General features: G+C 43.5%; 1 pseudogene; it reads left to right on the top strand.

Annotated features, from left to right (window-relative positions):
• The first annotated feature begins 1,609 nt into the window (after nt 1-1,609).
• LOC149145680 (uncharacterized) overlaps nt 1,610-14,898 on the top strand; it is a 59,361-nt pseudogene continuing 46,072 nt past the window's right edge.

The following is a 14,898-nucleotide window of genomic DNA, read 5'->3' as shown; positions in this document are numbered from 1 at the left end:
CAAATTAAGGAGTAAAAAGGGAGATCAAGAGACAACTAGGAGAAGAAATAGGAATCTTGTTGAGGTGAGGAAAAATATTATTTTAAAATTAAAATTTAAGTAAATAATTTTGGAGATCCTTGATGAGAGAGTGACACATGGGTGGGTGAATAATCAAATAATTGAATTATAAAAAATAATTAATTATGCATGACACGCCAAGTGTCACCTATGAGGACTCCTATAAAAGAAGGGGCAAGCCATGGGAGAAGGGACCTTTTTGGAACCCTATTTTTGGTTGGAGGAGACTATGCCAGAGCAGTGATTATGATACTATAGTGAGTTTGGTGAGGTATAGGATTTTAGAGAGGGGACTCTTGAGCCAAGGAGTGCTATCCTCTACCAGCTATTGCATTCCTCCATTGTACAACCCCATTGTAGCTCGGGGGTCCACGGGGAAGAAGAGTACCCAGAGAGTAGGCTGGGAGGTTAACCGGTGGGTCATTACATTCGGTTCAAGTACGTCGTCATTCACACTTGGAGGTGGCCGATAGCAAGGGAAGATCAGTAACTAAAATTCAAGTGAGTCTCGTCTTCTGGTGAACGGTACATATGTGTTACAATATTCTTTTGTATGATTTATTTATGGCCTTAGTTAAATATATGTAAATTTTATGATACGTTCAGCGAAATGAAAATTTAGGGATGTGTTAGATAGTGCTGAATAAATTTGAATTCCTAGTGTTTTTCTCTTCTGGTTGTATTTTATTCGTATTTATTTTAATAAAATAAAAATAATATATATAGTTTAGAACTGGTCCTTACACTTGGTATGAACTGGTCCTTACATGACAAAAAGATCAAGGAAAAATGGGGATGCCAACAAGAGGTATGAATTTTCCTAAGAGAAAGCATTTAAATGCCACCCGAAGGGAAAACTTCTATCCAAAGCTAGAGAATAACCCATTCTACACAGCAAAATGTCGTTAAGATTGTACAAAGTCTGACAAAATCACAAGGATTAGTGACAGAAGTAAGATTTTGCTGACCTTTTTGTTTCACAATAAATCTACACACTAATAGAGTTTTCAAACTTTCCAGTAGCTTCTACATTTAACTGGTTGTTGAAATATTATTGTCATAAGTGAGAAGAAGCATATGAGCAAACCAGGAAGGATTGATGATCACTATTCGTCTGCAACAAATGACATCATGTTGGGTGCCTCAAGAAGATAAAGAGGAAAAAGGACAAAGGTTTCAAGGACTGACAATGATGAAAAATATATAACCCATTTTACAGGTACTGCAAAGCTCTATTAATTTCAAAAATAAATGCCACGGAGATCAAATAACTTGTCAAATTGAAATCATTTTACACAAGTTTGTGTGGTTCTTTATTCATAAATATCTTTAATTTTCACCAGGATTTTGTCTAGTATCTGAGTAAGCCATTTATGTTTTGCAAAAATCTCATTTAATTGAGGGGCTGGAAGGAAAAGTAGTTGTGGAAGGTTCAAGATGCTGAGATGCATAATTGAACACATCATTGAGACTTGTTATTCATGACTTGAGCAACTTTCCATTTGAAAGCACCATCTTGATATAATTTCTTTGTAATTGCAATTGTCCATTCTTCACATTTGGAAAGAACATGCAAAGGGTTGGTTTTGGGACATGCGTTGGTCAGGTAAAATCATTCATCAATTCTTTAATTGAGTATCCAAAATGTCTGCACTGTCCAAGCAACAAAGTTTTAATATCTATATTGAATATTGATGTATCATGAGTACAGCCTTTGGGTAGGCTAAGACCCACCAAGAGGGTTCATGTAAAGAATTTTATTTTTTGTGTTGTTTGGAGCCATGCAGACAAAATGTGAATGGATTTTTTTGTTTTGCCTATATTTCTCACCTCTCATAAGAGGTCTACAATTCGAAAACTTTTGGATCAAAGGTTTTGGAAAAGCTTTTGCTTCATATATTATTTTAATGATAAAAAATTATAGTTGTAATTTAATGAACGATAAAAAGAACTAAAAGGTGTGACCTAATGTTACACAATATTTTGTCACACTTCCCATCCCATACACTGAAGCGTCAAAATGACAAAAACTGTCGAAGTGTACTCACAATGAAACACATACAGAAACATCCTTAAAGAATAGAAGAAGAGCTTCCCTGAGAGAATTATGGAGAAACTTGCCTGAAACCTTAGTTTTCAGGATCATCACACTTTGCACCACTGTTGGCCCGTGCTGATGGCTTGTTGCAGCATGTTGACCTAGCATTGCCAACGTGGATTTTGATGTGAAAACTCGCGCTGAATCTCTTTTGGTAGTCTTTCCTAAATTGGAGGAGAATCTTCGCCTACTAGAATCTTTGAGAACAACGAGCTGGATGTTGTTGGATAGAGATATGGTCGAGCTCTACCATTTTGATTCCTTCATCCTACCTTTAGGAATCTTCTCCTTGAGATGTGGACCTTCCTCCCTCTTTTGTGCATCCCTAACTCCCTCTCACTTCCTATAAATCAAGTCCCTTCCATCCCCAAATGGTTGGTCATTGCTTGCATGCATTCCTATGCTAAAACTATGCCCAAATGCTTCCCATCTAACTAAGAAGAAGGATTGCTTGAATGGTCTTGGCTTGGACTTGGAAATCCACTACAAAGGAGGTCTCCAACATTAAGGCAATGATTGTGTGCTTCTCTTTTTTATCCATTAATAAATACATCTGGTGTTTACTTTCCATAAGTGTATAAATCTTTATTCATTTAGCATGATTCTCCTTGATTTGTCATGTAGTTTATGTTTGAATTATACTATGTATGCTCTTGTATCTCTTGTTGTATTTTGATATCTCTTGTAGGTATTAAAATGCAAGGAATAGCGAGGAGTGATCCTATAAGCTAAGGGATCGAGATCATCATCAAAGGTTGAGCGCTTAGCATCATAGTGAGGTAGGTTTCTCTCTCACTTTGCATTTTTCAACATAAACTAGGAAAGTTTGCACTAGTTTCTCCGATTTGTTACTAGATCCTCTCATAGGACTAGAGAGATCACTTTTGTCTGCAAAAGGGATTTATATTTACAACAAAATGGAGACTCCATCGTACCTCCTATCTCTGGTGGAACTTGTGTGAGTGACAGATCCCAAACTCACGTTATAGGAGCAAATCAAACTGTTAGTAGTATTCCTTATCCTGGTGGAACCTCCATTCCATCTAGATCTGGTCAAATTCTTCATCAGCAACCTCTTTCAGCTTAAATACCTTACCAACAGTCATATACTCTTTATGGTTCAAAGCAAACTCAAAACCCACCTCTCAATCAACAGGCAGGATCCCGAATGCAACCTAGTCCTAATCCCTCATTTGGGTCGTCTGGTCAGTTTCAGTCTACTTCTGGAACTTATCCTTTAGGAGTTGGTAATCCTTTGCAACAAGGCTCATATCAACAACAAGGAACCTATCAATATCCACAAGGAACCTATCAACAACAAGGACCTTACGTGCAACAAGGACCTTATGTGCAGCAAGGGTTTTATCAACAACCATTGCAGCAACAAGGTCAACTATTGCATCAACGAGGTCAACTGTTGCATCAACAACCTTACGCTCAATACTCCTCACAGGCTACCTATCCTACTTATGGTTCTTAACGGCCTATGTCAGGGCAATATCAAACCTATCCTGACCAGATCCCACCTCAACAGGGACAGACTCAACCTTTGTATGGTCAAAATTCCTCCCAGTGGGGGCAATATCAAAATCCCTATGTTCAAAATCCGCCACTATGGGGGAAAAATCAATACCAACAAGGTTGGAATCCTTAATTTGGACCTTATCAAAGGCCTTTCATGCCTTTTAATCCTCAATTTATGTTTTTAGCTACATTGGAGTTACCGAATGTGTCGAGGCTTACAAACGACCCAATACTCCATTCACCGTATTAGCCTCTGGTTCCTACCAAAATTCCTGGTGATTTTCCAAAATTCGAAGGGAAGTATGGAGAATACCCCCAAGTTCATGTCATGACCTACCATTTATGGTGTTTGTCCAACTCTTGCATCGACGATTCCATTCGACACGTCTTTTCCAGCGCACTGTAACAGCTGTTTCTGCCAAATGGTACATCGAGTTACCTTGAGGTGCCTTTCAAGATTTCAATACCTTGGCTATGGATTTTCTCACTCACTTTCAACTACCAATTCAATATGAAACGAGGACCCATCTCCTAACGTCTTTGAAACAGATGACTGCTACTCACCTCTCTGATCACATCCATGAATGGAGACGTCAGCGTCATCTTATTAAGTTCAATATCCCTCATGATATTTTAATCGAATGGTTTAATAAGTAATTCGTTAATCAAATCACCAAATACATAGCTATGGGTGGCTATGTGACTGAAGAACAAGCCATCACATGTGCTAAGTATCTGGATATTCACAATCTGGCATGCTATATGATCTCTTACCTGATGCCCCGTGACCTTCAACTAATATGTCATCTTCTCAGCGTACGGAGACACCACTTGTTCATGGTATTATTGGATCAATAACTCAATCTTCCAGTAATGCTTCTCCGACTTCTACGTAGCATAAATCTATTCTCACTACCACGCCTTCTCCTCCTTCGAATACTTCCAAAAATCTTGGTAAAAATTCTGAGGTGAATGTTGTCCAATCTACCATAGCATACAAAGCCTCGAAAGGGAAAAAAAAAACGGTAAAGGTAAGGCTAAATCTGATACCCCTAAATAGGATTCTCCTAAACCGTTTGCTGATGATACATCCAAACGCAAGCTGAAATATTTTTGTTTTATATGTGACGAAGATCATTATACCAAAGATTGTCCCCGTCATGCTGAGGTTAGTCATATTGTCAAAGGCACTCTAGGGACACTAGACATGTTGAAAGAACCTTTTCCATCACACCAGATTCAATCGGTAGATCAACCTCAATACTTTACATCTGGAGGCTCTCAATTTTTTATGAGTGGCACGACACCTGTCTCTATTGCTACTCGATCAAAATATTATCAGACTCCTACCAAACTGGTTGTGGAAAATGATGCCACTAATACGCCTTCTACTTCCACTCCACCCAATTCTGGTCCTCTTCATATTGAATGACCTAGTAATGATTCCATTATCCGACCACCTCCCAAAGGTGTTCTCCAGAAGTCATCATATAATCTGAATGCATGAGCTTCTCAACATAAGCTCAAGCGTCTTCGGTGAGGTCAACTTTTGAATTCCTCCAGACTTTTCCATCGCAAAGGAAAGCATTACTATCCACCATAGGAGGGATTGATCCTACATATTCAAACCTGATTACTTTTGATCTCGAAAACCACGTTCCTTGTCTCCCGCATCAACTTGCCTTTCTTATACAAGTTGTTATCAAAGGGAAGACTATTCATCGGACTGTTATTGATGAGGGTGCTTCTACTTGCATCATGTCCCTTTCATGTTGGAAAGATATGTTGAGAATGCAACAAGATGATGGAGCTTAGTGGAAAGGAGTCACCTTCACTAAGTGGGCCCGCAGGCAAATTATGGCGCAAAGTGTATTTTTAGACTATGTCTATTTTTAGACATATGGATCATGGTCTATGAGCTGTAGAATGTTGTTTATGGATGATTGGTCATGTTGGGAAAAATAGATGGACTTCTATTTTCTGGTTCACAGCAGGAGTGATCAAAGTCTATTTTTAGACGCTAGGATAAAAATAGAAAAGTCTAATATTATTGTCTCATAATAATATTTGGACTATAAACTTTATCTTATCCTCTTGGAGCACTTCAGTTTGAGCTACAGATGTGGCACATGCAGCTGTCAGAAGGAAATACGCTTTCTTTGTGGGTCAGTTGAGTTGTTGCATGCAAGACTTCAGTTAGAACTCAAGCAGGTGAGTTTGGTGGAGTTGATTGTGGAGTTGATGGAGTTGTGTTCAGTTTGACTTGGTTAAACTAGTTGTAATTAGTCTAACTATAAATATACTAATGATGAGTTGTTAAAATAATTATTAACTCATAAAGCAACTAAAGAATACATCAGTTAACTCAGTTGCATGTCAGTGCATGTACAATTCAACAGGGACAGGTAATAGAGGTTGAGATTGCTATCAGTTGTGACTATAGTTGTGCATGAGGATTTGCACAAGCAATGTATTGAGTATGCCAATGAGTATTGCGTTGATTTGCCCAGTAGAATAGCCTATGCTCACGTGATTTCTAGTGTGAGTGATTCTCAGCAGGTTTATGCAATAGAGGTAGGCAAAGCAGTGGAGAAGATTTGAACCTGTGACTTGTTCGGGTCTGAGTTGGTTTGTGTGTAACAGGTGGAGATAGTGCTGGATACTTGAGAGGAGTATTGCACTATGTAATGTTACATGTTCTCAATCATTAATATACAGATAATGTGGGGTTTTCAGCTGTAAACTTTCCCCGGGTTACATACTGTGTTAATGTGTGCATGCTATTGATGTTTCATTGTTTTTGATGCTGCTAAATTGTTGATCAACGTAGAGGAGCTTATGTATTGTGCATGTATTCCACAATAGTGCATGATCAGGATAATCTCTGTTGAATATGTGTTTATTATTCAAAATTTCTACATGGTATCAGAGCTGTTGATCATCAGATCTACTATTCAAGAAGTGTTTACATCTTATTTCTTCAGGCAGAGTCTGTAATCGGGCCAGGTAGCCTTTGGATTCATCCTTCCTTGGGAAGGTGAGATATCCGGTAAAAGCCCATATAGTCAATCTTTGTATGAGAAATACTTTGTTCTCACGAATCTTAGATCTGAGGCGGTTGAGTTTGGAGCTGGTGGAATTCGAATTTGCAACAGTGTTTTCTTAGTGTCAACGTTGCAATGTCTTTCAACGGATTGCGATTGGAGTATGCTCTTGAGGGCAGATCAAACTATATTGCATGGAAGGACAGGATGGAGGCAATATTGGATGATAACGGGCTGAAGGAGTTCATAGAGGTTGATGTCCCAAAGCCTACTGATGCTACTCAAGTTGATGCTTGGAAAAAGAAGACAACAAAGTGTCGAAGGATTCTGTTGGAGGGCATGAAGGATCACATTGTGTCCAGCTTGCATGGAAAGAATTCTCCATACTTGATGTGGAAGGCTTTAAAAGATCTATTCCAAAGCAAGAGCGATCAGAGGAAGCTGGCACTCAAGGATAAACTCAGAAACATCAAATGTGAGAAGGGTGACAGTATGCCCAAGTATCTCACAAAGTTCATTCAGTGTCGAGATGAGCTGGGAAGTGTGGGGGTAATTGTCGATGATGAGGACTTGGTGAGCTTGGCTCTCCTTGGTCTTCTGAAGAGTTGGAATTCCTATCAAGACTCTGTCAATGGTCAGGAGAAATTGCTAGGATAGGAAAGACCTTGGTAAGATCTTGTGCAGGAGGAGATTAGGCTGAGTACCAGGGATGGATCTTCATCAAAGGGAGCTGATGAAGAAAATTGTGCTTTGGCTGCCAAAGCAAAGAAGGGGAAGAGCAAGAAAGCTTCTCAGTCTGGTGTGAAAGGAAAGAAGCAGGACATGTCCAAGGTGAAGTGTTTTCACTGTCACCAGCACAGACACTATGCCACTAATTGTCTACAGAAGTAGAAGAACAAGCAAGCTGCTGGATCTGCAGCAGGGGAGGCTCTTGCCTCGCAGTTTGAGCTTTATTTTTCATTGATCGCATGCTTGGTTTCAAGTGTGATGGGATTGGTGTGGTTCTTGGACAATGGTGCGTCTTTTCACATGACGGGAGATCGAGATTTGTTTTCTGATATGGAGGACAAAGATCTTGGAGTGCACATCGAGATGGGCGATGATGGTAGATACAGTGCGACCGGTATCGGTACCATTTCCTTTGAGAGGGAGTCTAGTAAAACCTTCGTATTGAAGGAATTCATGCATGTTCCAGGATTGAAGAAGAATCTTATCTCTGTGGCGATGTTAGAAGATAAGGGATATGATGTTGTTTTAAGCGAGGGAAAGGCTTTCCTGCGCAGAAAGACAACTGGAGAAACCCGGAAGATAGGGGTTTGAATGAGGAACCTTTATCAGTTGCATGTAGATGGATGCGCAACAATGGCATGCAAGGCAGAAGGATTGATGAGCCGGGATGATGGCGAGATGTGGCACAGGAGATTGGGTTACCTTCACCATGGAGCCTTGAAGATACTGCAGCAGATCATTACAGGGCTTCCTAAAGGCACTCTTGCACAGTCAGATCAGTGCAAGGGGTGTACTTTGGGAAAGTTTGTGAAAGCCACCTTTCACGAGAAGGATAGTCGTGCCACGATGATCCTTGAGAGAATTCACATAGATGTGTGTGGACCTTTCTCAGTTGCTTCGACAGCAAAACACAGGTATTATGTGATTTTTGTTGATGATTTCTCTCGTAAATGTTGGATATTCTTCATGCAGAAGAAGAGTGAGACATATTCAAAGTTCTGTGAATTCAAAGCACTGGTCGAGAAGGAAACGGGGAAGAAGGTGAAGGCTCTTAGGAGCGATAATGGTGGTGAATACATCTCTAATGAGTTCAAGCATTTCTACAAGGCAGAAGGGATTCGAAGAGAGCTCATAGCTCCCCATAACCCACAACAGAACGGGGTTGCTGAGCGGAAGAACAGAATGATCGTGGGTGTTGCACGGGTGATCCGGATTTAAACAGGAAGCAAACAAATTACAGAGATAGCCATATACACAAAGATGCAGCGGAAATAATACTTCATTTCATTAATGGAAAAATATTGAAATATGTTTACAACCAGAAATGGAAATAAAACAGCTAGGGCGATGGTAGCTTATCTCTGAGAAGAGATGTGATGGCTACATGCCTCTGAACTGTGTTACAATGAGGCTCGAAGGCCTATTTATTGTTGAGAAACAATGGAAAACCCTTAACATTCCAAAACCTAACCCTAGGAGATGAAACGCCAAACTGTGGGCCCTGTTTGGGGGTAAATTGGTACATCAACTTCCCGGGGTCGTAACTTTGGCATATGATCTCCGTTTGACGCGTACAATAGCTCATTAGAAAGATCTATCCGAGCACTATCATTGTTGGAACAGGCAACATCGGTCCATCAACATGTTGCCCCTTGATTCCCCAAAAAACGTCGTTTAGGGCCTCAAAACGGCTCCGGAAGTTCAGGACCCGAAAAACTGCTAAAAATAGTAAGTTGTGCTACAATTAAGGAAACTGAAAATGCTGAGAAAGACAATGGTGGGGGTCCAGGTGGACTTGGCAGGTGGCCACCAATATCCACCTGGATCATTCATCCCCCCTTAGGAAGCAATGGTCCCCATTGCGTTGAGCTCCTCCATGAGATGAGGAAACTTCTGCTGAACTTGTTCCCTGGTGAGCCACTTGCCCTGCTGAAGGAGTTGGCCTGCTTTGACAACTCGATACAGTTGGATATTCTGTTGGCGAGTGTTCTTGATCTGTGTGTCCATGATCCGATCAGTTGCAGCTTGTTCCATGCAATCTGGATTTAATTCTGTGGGTTTGAGCTGTTATGCAATGTCGGATGTGTCTAGCAATGGTGGAAAGTATGGCCGAAGGCGGTCCACATTGAACACTGGGTGCAGGCCAAGGAATGGGGGAATGCTGAGCTCAAATGCATTGTCTCCCACAACCTTAGTAATGGTGTAAGGACCATATCGGAGTGGTCTCAATTTCCAATAGGCTCCAGTAAGGCGTTCATTTTGCAAATGCAACCAGACTTTGTCGCCCACCTGAAACTTGTGTGGCACCCGGTGTTGATCATGTCGCTGCTTGTACTTGGCATTTGATTTCTCAAGAATGTCATGGACCTGCTGGCGAATATGTTGGATGCGCTCAATGAAGCTGGTGGCCTTATCTGTTTCGGACTGGACATGAGATGAATTCATGTGAGTAGCTGCAAGGGGCATGGCCACATCAATGGGGCATAGTGGATGGAATCAAAAACCCACCTGAAAAGGGCTATGGCCAGTGGAGCTGTGAAGAGCTCGGTTGTAGCTGTGCTGAACATAGGGGAGGCTCTCGTCCCATGTGCGTGGATGCTTTGAGTTATACATGCGCAAAATGTGCACAATCATCCTGTTGACAACCTCTGTCTGGCCATCAGTTTGAGGATGGAAGGCTGTGGACTTCGTGAGTTTGGTGTCCAGCATTGACCAGAGACTGGACCAAAATGTGCTGAGAAACCGACTGTCCCGATCTGAGATGATAGACTGTGGGATCCCAAAGTGCACCCACACTCGTTCAAAGAAGAGTTTAGCAGTGGCTTCTGCTGTGATATTCTTCTTGCAGGCCATCATAATGGCCATCTTCGAGAACCTGTCGACGACCACAAAAACACAGTCATTTCCATGCTTAGTGGAAGGAAGGCCTGACATGTAATCCATGGAGATGGATTCCCAAGGTCGACTAGGGGTAGGCAACGGGGTATAGAGGCCGTGCTTCTTAATGGTCGGTTTGGCAATGGCACAGGCAGTACATGATCGGATGTACTTCCCAACATCCTGTCGAAGATTCGGCCAATAGAAATAATTTTGCAGTACTGCCACTGTTTTCTCGACCCCGAAATGCCCAGCAACCCGACTGTAGTGTGCTTCCCAAATCATCTTGGCACGCTCGCTTGAAGGAACACAGAGGTGACCGAGGTGGCATAATAGGGCATCCTGGAGGTGAAAATCTGCAACACGCCGACCCTCCAAGAGTGTCTGGTATGTGTGGCCGAATTCTGGGTCGCTTTTGTAGAGAAGTGGCCAATCAGAAGTCTCGTGCCCACAAGAGTTGAGCACGGTGGTTAGCGCCATGATCGGTGGTCGACTGAGGCAATCTGCAACATTATTGGTGCTGCCCTTTTTATACTTGATATTCAAGTGAAACTGTTGCAGGTATGTAGACCACTTCTGATGGCGATCATTCTGCAATTTCCCTTGGGTCTGTATGAATTGCAGAGGTCGGTGGTCTGTGTGGATGACCGTTTCCTTCCCCAAAATGTAATGCTTCCATTGTCGGCAGGCCTGTACAATGGAATACATCTCTTTATCATAAGTGGGGTACTTCCGGACTGTGTCTGAAAGTGTTTCACTGTGATATGCCACTGGATGTCCATGTTGAGTAAGGACTGCCCCAATAGCATAGTCAGAGGCATCTGTCTCGACCTCAAATGGTTGTTGTAAATCTGGTAACGCGAGCACTGGTGCCGTGCAGAGGCGATCCTTCAACTCCCTGAATGCCTTCTGTTGAGATTCAGACCAAAAGAATTTTGCTTTCGCCCCGCCCTTGGTGACTTGACTCAAGGGCCAAGAAATATGAGAAAACCCCAACACAAACCTGCGGTAGAAGTTGGCAAGACCTAGAAAGCTGCGGAGCTCTGTTAGAGTGGTTGGAGAGGGCCAATCCCGAATGACTTGGATCTTGGCTGGATCGACATGCACCCCCTGTTCATCAATGATGTATCCCAGATACTGAACCTGGGTCATGCCAAAAGTGCATTTCTCCAAATTGGCACATAGCTTGTGTTGCCGCAGTGTTTGGAGAACCTGTCGGATGTGGTGGAGGTGCTCTTCCCAACTCTGGCTGAAGATCAGAATGTCATCCAAGTATACTACTACAAAGGAGTTGGTGAATGGCCGCAAGATGTCATCCATTAGCCTCATAAAGGTTGCAGGAGCATTCGTCAATCCGAAAGGCATGACCAACCATTCGAAGAGGCCCTCCTTGGATTTGAAGGCAGTCTTCCACACATCGGAGGGTTCGATTGGTACCTGGTGATATCCTGACTTCAGATCGATCTTGCTGAAATATTTCGCCCCCTTTAGTTGGTCTAGGAGGTCATCAATCCGCGGGATCGGGTACCTATTACGGACAGTGATCTTGTTCAGCGCCCGATAGTCAATACAGAGTCTCCACGTCCCATCCTTCTTCTGTACCAACACGATCGGGCTCCCACAGGGCGATGAACTCGGACGGATGTGACCTTTCTGCAGGAGCTCCTGAATCTGCCTCTTGATTTCATTGTTCTCCAGAACGGAGCGCCGATAAATTGGTCCATTGGGTAGCGGCGCACCTGGGGTCAGATCGATGGAGTGCTTGACTTGACAGTGCAGAGGAACCCCTGCCGGGGAGGTGAAGATGTCCTCGTACTCCTCCACAATCTTGTCCATCTGTAGTTGTCGTGCAGAGGGACCCCGTTTGGAGGCCGCGGCCACTGTCTTCTTCTTTCCTTGAGGGCGTATCATCAGGAAAACAAATTTCCTGGTTTTGGAAATGATCTTACTGCATTGTTTTGCAGTAATCAAAGAGATGGCGGCAGGTGGTGCTACCTCTGGTATCCTGAACAACTTATTTCCCAATGTAATAATAACAGCACGGGGCCTTGATTCATACACAGCATGTCGCTTCCACAAGTATGGTTGTCCTAGTAATACATCACAAACTTCAAGGGGAGCAATGTCACACAATACCTCATCCGTGAAGGGCTTGATGTTGTATGGAAGGCGACACTGCTGGCTCACGCGAAGATCTCGTCCTTGGTGAAGCCACCCAATGGTGTATGGTTGTGGATGTGCTGTGGTCGGTAAGCCCAACCGCTTCACGACCTCTGCCGAAATGAGGTTCTTTTGACTCCCGCTATCAACAATGAACTGTATCGGGGAGCCCTTTACCCACATCTGGGAGTGGAAGAGACGCTCCTCCTCCTCTGGATCTTCGGGTTCATTTTTCTGGATCTTTGCGGTAGCAACAGTGGCGCTGGGATCCGCATCAATGATCTGCTTCCCTTTTTCATACCCCTTATCGGGTTCTGACTCAGAGTCGAAACATGCATCTGATTCTGAAACCTTTAGCTCAGCCACCAGTGACTGCTTGGCCCGACACTCACTTGTGTTGTGAGTGGAGCTCTTATGGAACTCGCACCATTTTCCAGTGTCCTTTCTCGGCTTCGCGGCGCTGTTCTTTGCTTGCAGCTTCGGCTGGTTGTCTTGGGCTGTCCCGCCTTGGCTTTGTCCTTTGTTCTGTGGTTTAGGGGCACCTTTCCCCTGCTTTGGATTCGCAGATCCAAAGTCTCGCTTCTTTTGTTTAAACTTCTGCTCGACCTTGACGGCATATCGGTATGCTGCGCCGAGCGAGGGGATGTTTAGGAATTGTATTTCTTCCTGGATGTACTTGTGCAGGCAGCCACGGTATTTGAGTATCAAATGTTGCTCCGAATCCTTGATACCCAACTTTGTGCGAAGGGTATGGAAAAGATTGGTGAACTCCGGCACGTCTTGGTCCCTTCCCTGCCGCAGCGTGGTCCACTTTATGTATTCATCCTCATAGCTTCCGACAGGGTAGTACTGCTCCTTGATGGCATCCCGGAACGAATCCCAGGTGGGTGCGGCTGAAAATAGTGAGCCAGTACTTTCATCCTTCTGCTCGCAGTAGGTTTCCCACCAGTCCTTGACGTGGGGGGCTGCTTTGAGAAGAGCAAAAACAATCTTTTCCCGACTCGAAAATTCATGAACAGAAAAATAACCCTCTAGCAGATTTAACCATTTATCTACGGCATCTGCGTCTATCTGACCCTCGAATATGGGGATTTCAAAATTAACTTGTACCTTAAAGGGTGTGGCGTTTCCAGAGTAGCTGCTGGAAGCCGATGCGTTGCTTCTGGGTAGCCGCTGAAGGATCTGGGCAAAGCTGTCCATCATCGCGTTCCGTTGTCGCTCGAGGGCTTCTTCGAGCAAGATTTTGATGGGATCTCCTGCCCCCTCGTCTTTCTTCTCGTCCGCCATGGGAGGCCGTCGGGATTTGCGAGGCTGGTCTTGCAAAGGTTCAACCAGTTCAAGCCCTAACTCCTTATATCCCGACCTTGTTGGGGACATGCAAAGAAAAACAGAGAAAAAGCAGACCGCTCTGATACCACTGATCCGGATTTAAACAGGAACGCAACAAATTACAGAGATAACCATATACACAAAGATGCAGCGGAAATAATACTTCATTTCATTAATGGAAAATACTGAAATATGCTTACAACCAGAAATGGAAATAAACAGCTAGGGCGATGGTAGCTTATCTCTGAGAAGAGATGTGATGGCTACATGCCTCTGAACTGTGTTACAATGAGGCTCGAAGGCCTATTTATTGTTGAGAAACAATGGAAAACCCTTAACATTCCAAAACCTAACCCTAGGAGATGAAACGCCAAACTGTGGGCCCCGTTTGGGGTAAATTGGTACATCAACTTCCCGGGGTCGTAACTTTGGCATATGATCTCCGTTTGACGCGTACAATAGCTCATTAGAAAGATCTATCCGAGCACTATCATTGTTGGAACGGGCAACATCGGTCCATTCCATGGACCCATGTTGCCCCGGATTCCCCAAAAAACGTCGTTTAGGGCCTCAAAACGGCTCCGGAAGTTCAGGACCCGAAAAACTGCTAAAAATAGTAAGTTGTGCTACAATTAAGGAAACTGAAAATGCTGAGAAAGACAATGGTGGGGGTCCAGGTGGACTTGGCAGGTGGCCACCAATATCCACCTGGATCATTCCTCCCCCCTTAGGAAGCAATGGTCCCCATTGCGTTGAGCTCCTCCATGAGATGAGGAAACTTCTGCTGAACTTGTTCCCTGGTGAGCCACTTGCCCTGCTGAAGGAGTTGGCCTGCTTTGACAACTCGATACAGTTGGATATTCTGTTGGCGAGTGTTCTTGATCTGTGTGTCCATGATCCGATCAGTTGCAGCTTGTTCCATGCAATCTGGATTTAATTCTGTGGGTTTGAGCTGTTCTGCAATGTCGGATGTGTCTAGCAATGGTGGAAAGTATGGCCGAAGGCGGTCCACATTGAACACTGGGTGCAGGCCAAGGAATGGGGGAATGCTGAGCTCAAATGCATTGTCTCCCATAG

The sequence above is a fragment of the Pinus tabuliformis genome, chromosome X, assembly GCF_031772625.1.
Source record: "Pinus tabuliformis cultivar Carrire ecotype Pingquan chromosome X, CPIR1, whole genome shotgun sequence".
Taxonomy (NCBI): domain Eukaryota; kingdom Viridiplantae; phylum Streptophyta; class Pinopsida; order Pinales; family Pinaceae; genus Pinus; species Pinus tabuliformis.
This window is presented reverse-complemented; position numbering and strand designations above follow the sequence as displayed.